Source organism: Carassius auratus, chromosome 22 (assembly GCF_003368295.1).
Source record: "Carassius auratus strain Wakin chromosome 22, ASM336829v1, whole genome shotgun sequence".
Taxonomy (NCBI): domain Eukaryota; kingdom Metazoa; phylum Chordata; class Actinopteri; order Cypriniformes; family Cyprinidae; genus Carassius; species Carassius auratus.
In genome coordinates, this window is record NC_039264.1 from 2,701,005 (window position 1) to 2,714,029 (window position 13,025).

Sequence of the window (13,025 nt, forward strand, 5' to 3'; positions counted from 1 at the left end):
CAAGGAGAATTTCGCAGAAGAGAGCTCGGTTCAGTGTCGCTGTCCGTGATACGCGGCTCTCTCTCTCTCTCTCTCTCTCTCTCTCTCTCTCTCGTGCGCACCGAACACCAGTAACCAGCTACTCCGTTCAGCTTTTCCGCGTCTTGTGTTTGGATGCTTTAATGTTTAAATCGACAGCGGGAGGGCTTAACAACACGTGAAAAAGATAAGCTTTCGTGACGATGCGCAGCAGTGGCCCGTCAACTGTCCTGAGCATCTTTTTAGGCTGGCCTCAGCCAGTCGGTTATATAAAATATCAAGGTGAAAGTCATCATAGCTTGCTTAGTATAGACCCAGCTCCCAACCCAACTTTGAGAATAGATTAACAGCAATATTATTTTTTATCTTATGGCTACCCACTGCTCTGGGTGTGTGTTCACTGTGTGTGTGTGTGTGTGTGTGTGTGTGTGTGTGTGTGTTTGCACTTTGGATGGGTTAAATGCAGAGCACAAATTGTGAGTATGGGTCACCATACTTGGCTGTATGTCACGTCACTTCAAATTATTATAGATAAAAAAAGACTTAGATATGGTCTTGACCCAAATACATCTTTCGTAGAAAAATAACGACAGTGGTCCTAAACCATAACCCTGAGGGACGCCCCAAAGAAACACATGAATTATGACTTAGACATGTTCTTGATTGCTATTGTGAGATTCACCCAAATGCCTTTCTTTTAGATCAAGAATGAAAGCAATCAAAATCAGCAAAAAAGAGAAATTATATACAAGTGCTATAACAAGTCTCAGTTAGCTTAAACACAGTACACGTTAGCAAGTTATTTTTTATTATATAATAAATAAAAACAAAACGGATAGAATAGAAAAGGTACAGAGCAAGCTAGTGTTAGAGGTCTTTTTTGCTTTTGTTATTTGCTTGACTTCAACTTCGTTCACTGCTTGTGTGTTGTGCCTTGCATCTGTCAGACTGTTTGCTGATTTTCTGAACTTTGCCTTTCCCTGGTTTTGAAATGAAGCATCAGCAAAACCCTATTGATTTTCCCTATATAAAAGAGGATGGACGAATGAGCGTAAACTGTGCTTGAGGTTAGGGGTGGATTCGCACACAACAAGATAAATATCACACTAAATATCTCAGTGTTTTAAACATTTCAAAGGTTGCCATTGTGGGCTTTTCAGTGAACCAATGAAGAAAATGTTTCTCAAGTTACTTTTGTTGTTTTTGTGGCATCTGATTGGTGAGTAAAAAAAAAAGAGTTGTTTCTCTTTTGCTACATGACTACTTAGATTAGTCACATCAATTTAGTATTCACAAAAAACTCAAGTTATGTGACATGCTTTTAAAAACGACACAGATATTTAGTAGCTATTCAGCTGTGTTTTTCTGAAATATGATGACTAATTCTTCAGTGTTGGCTAATTCCCATCTAGTGAAGCCCTAGTTTAGACACTCGGACCTGTATTTTTAGAGCAGAAATGTGATGAAACTTTTGGTCAGAGAGGACATATACTGTCATGGAGCTGAGAGCAGTCCAGTGTTTTACATGCACTTCAAATCAGCAGAAAGCACAGAGACCAATATTGAAAATAATCATCATCTATCACTGATGCAACCTTCCTGAAATGAAATCGTCTCTAAATGTTCTCATCTGAAGTATATGTTTTCTGTGTATGATGTTGTGTGGAGCTCAAATCAACTTTTATTCCAAATCACAAACATACAATTATTAAGACACATACCGGCTTGCTTCCGTTGTGTCCCACAGGTGTGTTTGGTTTTAAAGTGAGCATCTCAGTGAACGAGGGAGAGTTGATCACTCTTAACTCTGGTCTCACTGAAATACAGACAGACGATGACATAGTGTGGACGTTTGGAAATGACAGGTCTACCATAGCTATAATCAACAGAGTGACCAAAAGTATACTTGATAATCCTGATATGAGATTCAGAGACAGACTGAAACTGGATCACCAGACTGGATTTCTGACCATCACCAAAAGCAGAATATTAGACTCTGGACTTTATGAAGTGACCGTCACCAACAGCAGCGATTTAGAGATTAAATACAATTCGATTTCGATGTTTCTGTCTACGGTGAGTCACAATTAAACTTATTTGTGCTACTAATACACATTTCGGGCAATGCAAAGACTTTTTACACTAACAAGAAAGTTTTCCTTCTTTATAACAATGACCACAAGGGAATTTTGGTTTCTCAGTTCATGAATATCACACACATAAAATAACAGTCAGATTCATCAATGTTTCACATTCACTTTTCACTTCCACTTCATCCGTTTTATTTTATATGGCGATGCCTCACTGAGTCTCAGTAAATGCATGAAAAAGAAATACTGTTACTCACTGTTCATTTATCCTCACATGTGCTTACATGATTAAACGTATTTCAGTGAAGGCTTTAATTATTGTATAACTATATACTGTGACAAACTCTGTGCACTACAGAAAGATTTGTTGAGACCGATACAAAGAAGCCAGCGATGGAGGGAGATTCGGTCACTCTACACAGTGGTCGTACTTATCTGAATGATGACTGGATTCAGTGGTGGTTTATAAATAAAGACAATTTAATAGCTGAAATCAATATACCAGAGAGCAGATTCTCTGTGTATGATGATGTTCTTGATGGGAGATTCAGAGACAGACTGAAGCTGGACGATCAAACTGGATCTCTGACCATCACAAACATCACAACTCAACACACTGGAGAATATGAACTAGAGTACAACACTTGGAGCAGGCCTTCTTTTCATCTCAATGTCTACAGTGAGTTAATGATCATTTTCTTGTGTTCTATTAATTATTGCTGATAATAGAAACACATCATATTTAGTTGTTGTTTTATTCTTTTTTTTTCTTTACAATTATTCCACCTAAATTTGTTTAACTTTCTACCGTATATCAGATGTTGTGAAATGCTCTGCTTGAACATCTTCATTCATCCGTATTTCTCTTTATTCTCTCATGTTTTCAGCTCGTCTGCCTGTTCCTGTCATCAGCAGAAACTCTTCACAATGTTCTTCGTCATCATCTTCCTCATCAAATTGTTCATTGGTGTGTTCAGTGGTGAATGTGAGTCATGTGACTCTCTCCTGGTACAAAGGAAACAGTTTATTGTCCAGTATCAGTGTGTCTGATCTCAGCATCAGTCTCTCTCTACCTCTGGAGGTGGAATATCAGGAGAAAAACAGCTACAGCTGTGTGATCAACAATCCCATCAGAAACCAGACCACACATCTGGACATCAGCAAACTCTGTCACACATGTTCAGGTACAGCAGAGCTGATATTAGTTGATGTTGGTGCTGATATTAACGTCTACTGACTGAGCTGATCTCAGTTTGATGTTTTTATTCCTCAGATTTGGTGAAGCTGTGATCCGATTGGTCCTCTTTGCTCGGGTGGGCGTGGCTACTGTCCTTGTTTGTGACATCAGATCCAGGACTGAATAATATTAAGCACATATGATAGTGTGATTTCAGTGATTGACATTTAAATAATTGAATCTCCATTTATTTATAATGGCTTTATATATTCACCTCCTGGTATCAATGTTAATTTCCACTCTAAAAGATGATTTCAAAAACGCTTGATTGCTTGTTAAACCTGTTGTGATCAGATTTTTTCACAGCTAATGTGGTGTGACGTTTGATGCATACTATACGTGATTCTTTTGTGATGTGATGCCAGTTTAATATACCACAGAATGCTAATAACTGAACATCATCTCAGTCTGTGAATGTTTCTCCTTTCAGCAGTGCATCCGTCAAATGTCTCAGGTAATCAAATGTGATTTTTTCAAAATGAACAATTACATTTACAGTTTACTTAATGTTTTCATTCATTTACACTCATTGTACAACACAAGAAAACATTATAAATGTGATTCACTGGTTTTTGAGTCAAATGGACTTTGCAGTGGTTTTCCTCTCTTTTATCTGTACAGTAACGTGGTTTGATCTGTTAGGTAGATAAACAGCTTCTGTTGTATGTTAGTATGTGTTAATAGTTTGTGGGTGAAGCGGTTTTTCCCTTCTAGTACGATAACCTCGTGCATGTGCATGCTTTCACTGCGTGATTTAACCTATTATCAGTGGCATTTAAATCACCCTGAAATGACTTTGTCATATTAAATATGATCTTTTATATTTAAACATATATAAAACTTTTGTATTTATATCATTTGATAAGGAATATCATGCAAGCGAACAGTGCTGTTTTCTCGAATATCAGCATGATTGCAAATGTGATATTGCTTTTATGCAACAGGAAGTTAACATCTTCGTATCAGTTCACAGTGAATCCAGTGAACTCCATCTCTGCTGTGAGTTTAACATGCATTTGGGATACGCAACATGTGCCAGTTACACATTATTTCCATATTAGCATAATTTCCAGCATTTTTCTGGAAACAGGTCAGTGTCAAGTCAGTGCAAAGATATACTCTGACTCTGAAATACTTTGTTCAAGTTGGACACTGAAAATGTGTTGTAGCTGTTAATTTTGGATTGCCAAAGTGGGAACCACTGTAGTCTTAGCGCTAGTTTGATAAACCGTTTGTAAGCTTTATAAACACTGAACACGTGCAAACATGCTTTTGGCTGAGCTAGGGTGTCCTTGTGTAACTTAGCCACTCTTCTGCTATTAATCTTCAATCAGGCCCAGAATTAATGTGAAAATGTAAGATCAGCAAAAGCTCGTTGATTTTCATGACGATAAAGGAGATGGACATGTGAGCGGAAACACTGACTGGGGTAACATCCAGATACATATCAAAGCTTAGTTGTAAGTGTTTTCAGACATTTTAAGCATCACTGTTGTGGGTTTTTCAGAGAACCGATGAAGAACATGTTTCTCAGATTAGTCTTGTTCTGTTTGTGTTTCTGGCGTCTGGATGGTGAGTTTGAAATGTGTTTTTACGGCTTCAGTTCTGGTTAATTATTAAAAGTACTTTAGTAACGCTTCATTAAATCAAGATCTAGTGATTTTAAAGCTTTAATCTGTGATAAACTCTCCAGGTGAGTTGGGTGATATTCTGACACCAGTGTCCGTGATGGAGGGAGATTCATTCATTCTAAACTCTGGTCTTACTAAAATAACGGATGATAGTCTGATTCTGTGGGTGTGTTATCATGAAAACACTTTACTAGCAGAAATCAATAAACGGGCCGACAGCATCTCTGTATATGAAGATGTTCTTGATGGGAGATTCAGAAACAGACTGAAGCTGGACGATCAAACTGGATCTCTGACCATCATGAACATCACAACTAAAGATGCTGGACGTTATCAACTACACATCAACTGTATGAAGAAGGTTTTCTTTCTCACTGTCTATGGTGAGTTATATAATTGTTTCAAATGTTTTATTGTTTAATCGTCACAAAGATACAAGTATTCATCCACACGCCATTTTGCTTCTGCTGTTTTATGATATTATTTGTTTCGAATGTAAGCTTTTGTTTACTAAAACCCTGTTTGTGTTTGTTCTTCAAGTGTTTGGTGATGAAATGAAGTCAGTGTCAGTGACGGAGGGAGATTCAGTCACTCTGAACTCTGGTCTTACTCAAATAAGAGAAGATGATGATCCCATTCAGTGGTTGTTTGAAGATGCTTTAATAGCTTTCATCAGCAAAGTGGCTAACGTCTACACTGTATATGATAACGAAGGGAAATTCAGCAACAGACTGAAGCTGGATCATGAAACTGGATCTCTGAACATCACAGACATCAAAATGAAACATTCTGGACGTTATAAACTTCAGATCAACAGTGTGGTCACGAGTTTCATTCTCACTGTCAATGGTGGTGAATATGTGTTTCACCCGTTTGATTTTTTATTAGAGTCGATATCCTCGGTCTGCCACACTGAGCAGTTGTGCTTGTCTTCCTTTCTGTCTTTCTCCCATTTCACTTCATTTCTACTCTTCATACCATTCTGTATAAATGAAAACAAAAATGCAAACAAATAAGTAATAAAATTAAAAATAGCAAACTATTTCAGTAAATCATAATAGAGTTATTTAAAGATCATAATCTGTTTTGTGTTTGTTTTCCAGGCGTTGCAGATACACTGATGCCAGTGTCAGTGATGGAGGGAGGTTCAGTCACTCTAAACGCTGGTCTTACCGGAAAACAAAAAGATCACTTGTTTCTTTGGATATTTGGAAATAAAAACACCATATTAGCGGATGTGTGGCTTGACACATTCTCTGTGTATGATGATGTTCTTGATGGGAGATTCAGAAACAGACTGAAGCTGGACAATCAAACTGGATCTCTGACCATCACAGACACCAGAACTCAACATGCTGGAGAATATGAACTACATACCCCACGTATGATGATAATGTTCACTCTTAAAGTCTATGGTGGGTTAAATCTCTGGATTAAATACACCTATTTTATGTTTTAATCCCACAGCATTGAGATTATTAATCCACACCCCATGTTGTTTCTGTTTGTTCTTCAGGTGTTACAGATGCAGTGAAGTCAGTGTCAGTGTTGGAGGGGGATTCAGTCACTCTAAACTCTGATATTACTGGATTAGAGGAAGATGTGTTTCAGTGGGTGTTCATCAACTCTTTAATAGCTCATATCAATGTAAAGGCTGACCACATTACTATATTTGATTATAATGATGGGAGATTCAGAGACAGACTGAAGCTGGACAAAAAAACTGGATCTCTGACCATCGCAGACATCAGAATTGCACACTCTGGACTTTATGAACTGCAGACCTACAGCGAGGCCAAATACTGGAAATTCAGTCTTACAGTCTATGGTGAGTCAAATTTGTTACAGCTTTATTATTTCTTTTAATGAGTAAAGCATTTGTGAAATTGCAGAAATTGTTGTTGTTTATTCCTTATTGTCTTTATTATTACCCTCATTTATCTTTATTCTCTGATGTTTTCAAGCTAGTCCACCTGTACCTGTCATTAGCAGAGACTGTTCTTCATCATCAGTATCGTCAAAGACCAAATGTTCATTTCTGTGCTCAATGGTGAATGTGGGTCATGTGACTCTCTCCTGGTACAAAGGAAACATTTTATTGTCCAGCATCAGTGTGTCTGATCTCAGCATCAGTCTCTCTCTACCTCTGGAGGTGGAATATCAGGATAAAAACAGCTACAGCTGTGTGATCAACAATCCCATCACAAACCAGACCACACATCTGGACATCACTCAACTCTGTCAACCATGTCCAGGTACAGCAGAGCTGATATTAGTTGATGTTGGTGCTGATATTAGCGGTTATTCACTGAGGTGAACTCAGTTTGATGTTTTTATTCCTCAGACTCTGAACACTGTTGTGGTTCTACTAAAGCTGTGTTCCGATTGGTCGTAACTGCTCTGGTGGGCGTGGCTGCTGTGGCTGCTGTTGTTCTTCTGGCTTATGACATCAGATCTGGAAGAGCTGAACAAGATCGAGCACGTTTTCACAAATAAGAAACCTAGATCATGATGTAATTTGTAATATTACCATTTTAATCATTTATTAATCTTAAATGACTTTTTATATTAATCTGCTGGTATTGATTGACAGCTCATTTCCCCATTAGAAGATGATTTGAGAACAAACAGCAACACATTCTCACATTAATGCTCAAAATATTGAAAAATACTGAAAATTACCAAGATTGCTTTGCTCACACTTAATATAACATGCTTTTTTATATGTACAATTGAATCTCTCATATTTGATAAGACAGTGATGCTCCTCTACTGGCTGAACACATGAAAGCAGATGAAAACCTATCTCTCTTTGCCATTTGCAGGGTGAGACATATTTTTTTTAATCCACTTCGAACAGTTTTATTGATTATAGCCTCTTTCTCTAAGATCTCACTTTACTATACTATTAACCGTTTTCCATATGTATATCAATAAAATCCATTATCATTCAGACCTTAAAGCCTCATTGATTTATTACATTTGGAATACTAACTTTATTTATAAAAGATTTTTGAAAAACACCCAAACAAACCTTTGTTGAATTGGCATGAGAAAAGTGTCGGGTCTCGGGGCTAATCACCTGCATTTTGGGATTGTGAATATGTGTCTGTCTGTTTGATTTGAGTTTCCCCCTGCCCTCCTTGTTTCTCCGTTGTTACCTTAATTGTTTGCCACCTGATCTCCATTTCTTCTCATTCCTTCCCTTTATAATTCCCTGTGTTTCTCTGTCCATTGTCAGACTGTTGTTACTCGTACCAATAGCTCTGATCTATTATCTGGTCTGTGTACTCACCTTGTCGTGTCGTGTCTTCAGGCTTCAGTGTCCTGTTTTCTCACGAACGCAGTGCTCCTAGAAGCTTCCAGCTCTCATTCCTCTGGTCTCTGCTGTTGAATGAGCTAAACTGGTGAACGTTACTCATCTGCTCTGTCTCATCTGCTTCAACCTCTCATTCTCTCACTCGGGTGCCAGCATTCCTAGACCCTATGAGCTAAACTGAGGAACGTTACTCATCTGCAGAAGAAGGACGGCTCCCTGCACCCCTGCATTGATTACAGAGGTTTGAATGACATTACAATAAAGAACAGGTACCCTCTACCTTTAATGTCTTCTGCTTTTGAATTGTTGCAGGGAGCTCGGGTCTTCAACAAGTAAGACGTGCACAATGCCTATCACTTGGTGCGCATTTGGGATGGGGGTTGAGTGGAAGACGTGTTTAACACCCCTTTGGGACACTACGAGTACTTGGTTCTTCCGTTTGGTCTTACCAATGCTCCAGCCGTTTTCCAGGGACTCGTCAACAGCGTGTTGGGTGACATAATTAATCAATTTGTCTTTGTGTATTTGGATGATATCTTGATTTTCTCCCCCTCTCTCCAATTACACACCCAGCATGCCAGACGGGTTCTCCAGCGGTTGCTAGAAAACAAGTTGTCAAGGCAGAAAATTGTGAATTCCACGCTGAGTCTGTTACATTCCTTGGCCACATTATTTTTACGGGAGGGATCAAGCCTCATCCCGCTAAGATAGAAGCTGTCGCCCAGTGACCAGTCCCTGATTCCCGTAAGGCTCTGCAGCGTTTCCTGGGTTTTGCCAACTTCTACCGGCAATAAATCAGGAATTTTGGTCAGATTGCTGCACTGCTCACAGCCTTAACCTCCATTAAGGTGTCCTTCAGATGGAACCGGGAGGAGCAGGTAGCCTTTGACATTTTAAAGTTCCGTTTTGTCTCTGCACCTGTTCTGTTGGTACCAGATCCTGAGGCCCAGTTCATTGTCGAGGTTGATGCTTCGGACGTTGGGGTTGGCGCAGTTCTATATCAGTGTTCCCTCTGTGACGGGAAGGTCCACCTGTGTGCGTTCTTCTCTCGTCGTCTCAGCCCTGCAGAACGTAAATACGACTTTGGCAATAGAGAGCTAATGGCGGCACGATTGGCCTTGGATGAGTGGCGTCACTGGTTGGAGGGGTCGGTGCAGCCCCTCTTGGTCTGGACAGATCACAAGAACCTGGAATACATCCGTTCAGCCAAGAGGCTGAGCGCTCTTCTTTGCCAGATTCAACTTTACCCTCTTGTACCTGCCGGGATCTAAGAACACCAAATACGATGCCCTCTCTCGCCTGTTCGAGGCCCGAGGAAGGGAGTTTGTGGCCGAGGCTCTTTCGTGGGGTATCGAGCAACAGGTAGAGGAGGCCGGTCGAGGGGTGCAGGTGCTTGGAGAGTGCCCGGCGGGCAGGTTACTGGTGCCAGCTGCGCTGTGCTCTGAGGTCCATGAGTGGGGTCACGCATCCAGGTTAGTCTGCCATCCAAGTATTCAGAGAATGTTGTCTGCCATCCGACAACGCTTCTGGTGGCCTGCTATGGCTGCAGATGTTAGACCGTTTGTGTTGGCCTGCCCCACATGTGCCCAATGTAAGCCTGTCAATCGCCCTCCTGATGGTCTACTTAATCCTCTCCCTATCCCTTCCTGCCCTTGGTCACACATCGCCCTTGATTTTTTCCTCTGGGCTTCCACTGTCGAAGGGTAACACTGTGATTCTCACGGTGGTGGATCGCTTTTCCAAAGCAGTTAATTTCATCCCCCTGCCCAAGCTGCCCTCCACCTGGGAGACCGCCCAACTGGTAGTGGATCACGTCTTCCATCTCCATGGGTTGCCGGTGGATGTGGTTTCAGATAGGGGTCCCCAGTTTGTCTCACGGTACTGGAGGGAATTTTGTAGACAGATTGGGGCCTCTGCGAGTCTGTCTTCAGGTTTTCATCCCCAGACCAATGGAAAGTGTGAGCGGGCCAACTAGGATCTAGGAAGAATGCTCTGCTGTCTAACATCCAACAATCTGAGTTCCTGGTGCCAGCAGCTCTCCTGGGCAGAATACGTTCATAACACCCTTCCTGTGGCCACGTCAGATATATCTCCTTTTGAGTGTGCCGTCGGTTATAACCCACCTCTGTTCCTGTCACAAGAACCAGACACAGTGGTTCCATCCGCCCTGGCTTTCGTCCAGCGCTGCCGTCGCATTTGGGAGAAAGTCAGGAGGATTTCGGTCCAAACCTCTGACTGAACCAAGACTGCAGCCGATCGTCGGCGGTCCTCTCCTCCTGCCTATGTGTGTGGTCAGCAGGTTTGGCTTTCTTCCAAGGATCTGCCTCTCTGGGGGCCTTCTCGTAAGCTGGCACCCAGATTCATTGGGCCATTCGGCATCACCAAGGTGGTTAGTCTGGCTCAAGCTTCCTCCTACTCTTGGTCAGGTTCATCCAGTGTTTCATTTTTCTAGGGTCAAGCTGGTGTTCTCTTCCCCCCTTAATCCTGTTTGTAGTTGCCCCACCGCCCACCCCCTCATCTTGTGGATGGATCTCCTACCTAAACGGTTAAAAGATTACTCGATGAGCGGCGCCGCGGCAAGGGGTTTCACTATCTTGTGGACTGGGAGGGTTATGGTTCAGAGGAGAGGGGCTGGATGCCATCCCGGGACATTCTGGACTGCTCGTTCATTGAGGACTTCCATCGGCATCGAGGTAGGCCCCTTCCTGGAGGCGCCAGGTGACTGTTGGGTTCGGGGCTAATCACCTGCCTTTTTGGGTTGTGAATATGTGTTGTGTGTTTGGATGGTTTGACAGCTCCCCGCGTCTGTCTGTTTAATTTGAGTTTCCCCCCACCCTCCGTGTTTCTCCGTTGTTACCTTAATTGTTTGCCACCTGATCTCCATTTCTTCTAATTTCTTCCCTTTATAATTCCCTGTGTTTCTCTGTTCATTGTCAGACTGTTGTTACTCGTACCAATAGCTCCGATCTACTAACTGGTCTGTGAACTCACCTTGTCATGTGTTGTCTTCAGGCTCCAGTGCTCCTAGAATCTTCCAGCTCTCATTCCTCTGGTCTCGGCTGTCGAACGAGCTAAACTGATGAACGTTACTCATCTGCTCTGTCTCATCTGCTTCGACCTCTCATTCTCTTACTCGGGTGCTGGCATTCCTTGACCCTACAAGCTAAACTGTGGAACGTTACTCATCTGCTCTGTCTCATCTGCTTAAATAAAGCACATTGTAAATCCGCAACTGAATCCAGCCTGATTCTCCTGACAAAAAGAGAACCCTGTTTGAAAAGTATAGTGCAGTGGTTCCCAACCTTTTTCAGCTCGCGGCCCACACAACAACAACACATATGTTTGCGCGGCCCACTTCAAAAAAATTAACTGTTCCCGCTATTGTTTGGTTAATAACTAAGTACTCAGAAGCTAGATTATTAACTGTTTTTATTGAATGAACTAGGGCTGTGCGATATGAACAAAAAAAATAAATAACTATCGCGATTTCTTTGATCAATTTTGCGATTGTGACACACACCGATATGCTTTTACAGTCATAAATGCATTCAGGATTAATTTGAAACATATTCCCAAAAGAAAACCAATTAGAGCTTTATCAAAAAATTGTAACGTCTCTAGAACAGACATAAGTCAAAATTATCACTATATTAAAGATGTAACAAAATGTATAGGCTTATGGCAAAAAAAAAAAAAAATCCCCTGCCTCAGATGTTTGCAGTGTGTATACAGTATGTGTATGCGGTCAGCAGCAAGAGCGCATAAATATAACGCAAAAGCACATTAAAATAATGCACGAGCGTGAATCTCTCTGTCCGCACGCAGATTTCGTTTGAGGTCAGGGCCGCGGAAAATCGTGCTATAAAGCGATTTAGAAATCGCGCACGCTCAAATCGTGATTTTATGACAATTTCTATTAATCGCACAGCCCTAGAATGGACTGGAAATGAACAGAAAATAACTCTGGCTGGCGACACTCAGCAAAACAGGAAATCAAGATCCAGGCAGAGCTCGGCAGCGGGTAGGCAGTCAGCGGAGCAAGCTTTCACAACAGCCATTTATGCATGTTTGAATTTGTTGTTCTATAGCATATGCAGCAAAAATATCTAAGATAAACTGGTGGTTTATTCTTAAACCAATCAGCGAGCTCGAACAGTGGAAGCATAGTAACAGTTTAATAGTTATGTTATGACTTAGACATTTTTACTTATATTAACAATAATATTTCTTTTAATAGTAATTGGCGGCCCACCTGCAATACCACAGGTTGAAAACCACTGGTATACTATTTAGCTTTTAGGGTTAATAGTCTTCAACAACTGCAAAGAACTCCTATTGCTTGAAGTTTAAAAACTGTATCGCTGAGAACAATGTAGTGCACCTGAATGAGAAAAGATAAGTTCACTTTCTGAAGCTGCAGTTTTAGCGAATGAGTTTTCACTTACACACAGGTCAGTATTTTCTTCTACACATTAGTTTAGACACCAGAATTTCATGAATGAGCAAACTGAGAGGGTAATGTCATCTGTTCATCTCTCTGAGAAATCGGAGCAAGATAAGTCTGTGCTGACTCGCTTAAACCGCAAGCGTGTCTGTTTTTACTGCTTAGATCCAGGTCACCTGATTTCCACCTGAAAAATGCAACAGTGCAGCTATTTCTCATGCTGGTTCTGTCTCTGAACACTCATTTCCATAGCTCTAGCATGCTGGCTACCAACGCTTCCTGTTAA

At 41.1% G+C, this 13,025-nt stretch overlaps 2 long non-coding RNA genes across 3 annotated transcripts; both read left to right on the plus strand.

Annotated features, from left to right (window-relative positions):
• The first annotated feature begins 1,124 nt into the window (after positions 1-1,124).
• LOC113039384 (uncharacterized) lies at positions 1,125-3,162 on the plus strand. The gene is made up of 4 exons (XR_003274970.1): positions 1,125-1,237; positions 1,766-2,094; positions 2,467-2,787; positions 2,996-3,162. It is a non-coding gene; the product is annotated as an uncharacterized LOC113039384 (long non-coding RNA).
• Positions 3,163-7,168: 4,006 nt separating this feature from the next.
• Positions 7,169-11,669, plus strand: LOC113039390 (uncharacterized). Of its 2 annotated transcripts, none has more exons than XR_003274980.1 (3): positions 7,169-7,231; positions 7,321-10,988; positions 11,308-11,669. It is a non-coding gene; the product is annotated as an uncharacterized LOC113039390 (long non-coding RNA). The 2 variants fall into 2 exon arrangements; XR_003274979.1 differs by having other exon boundaries at positions 7,321-7,802; positions 8,293-11,669.
• Positions 11,670-13,025: the final 1,356 nt, after the last annotated feature.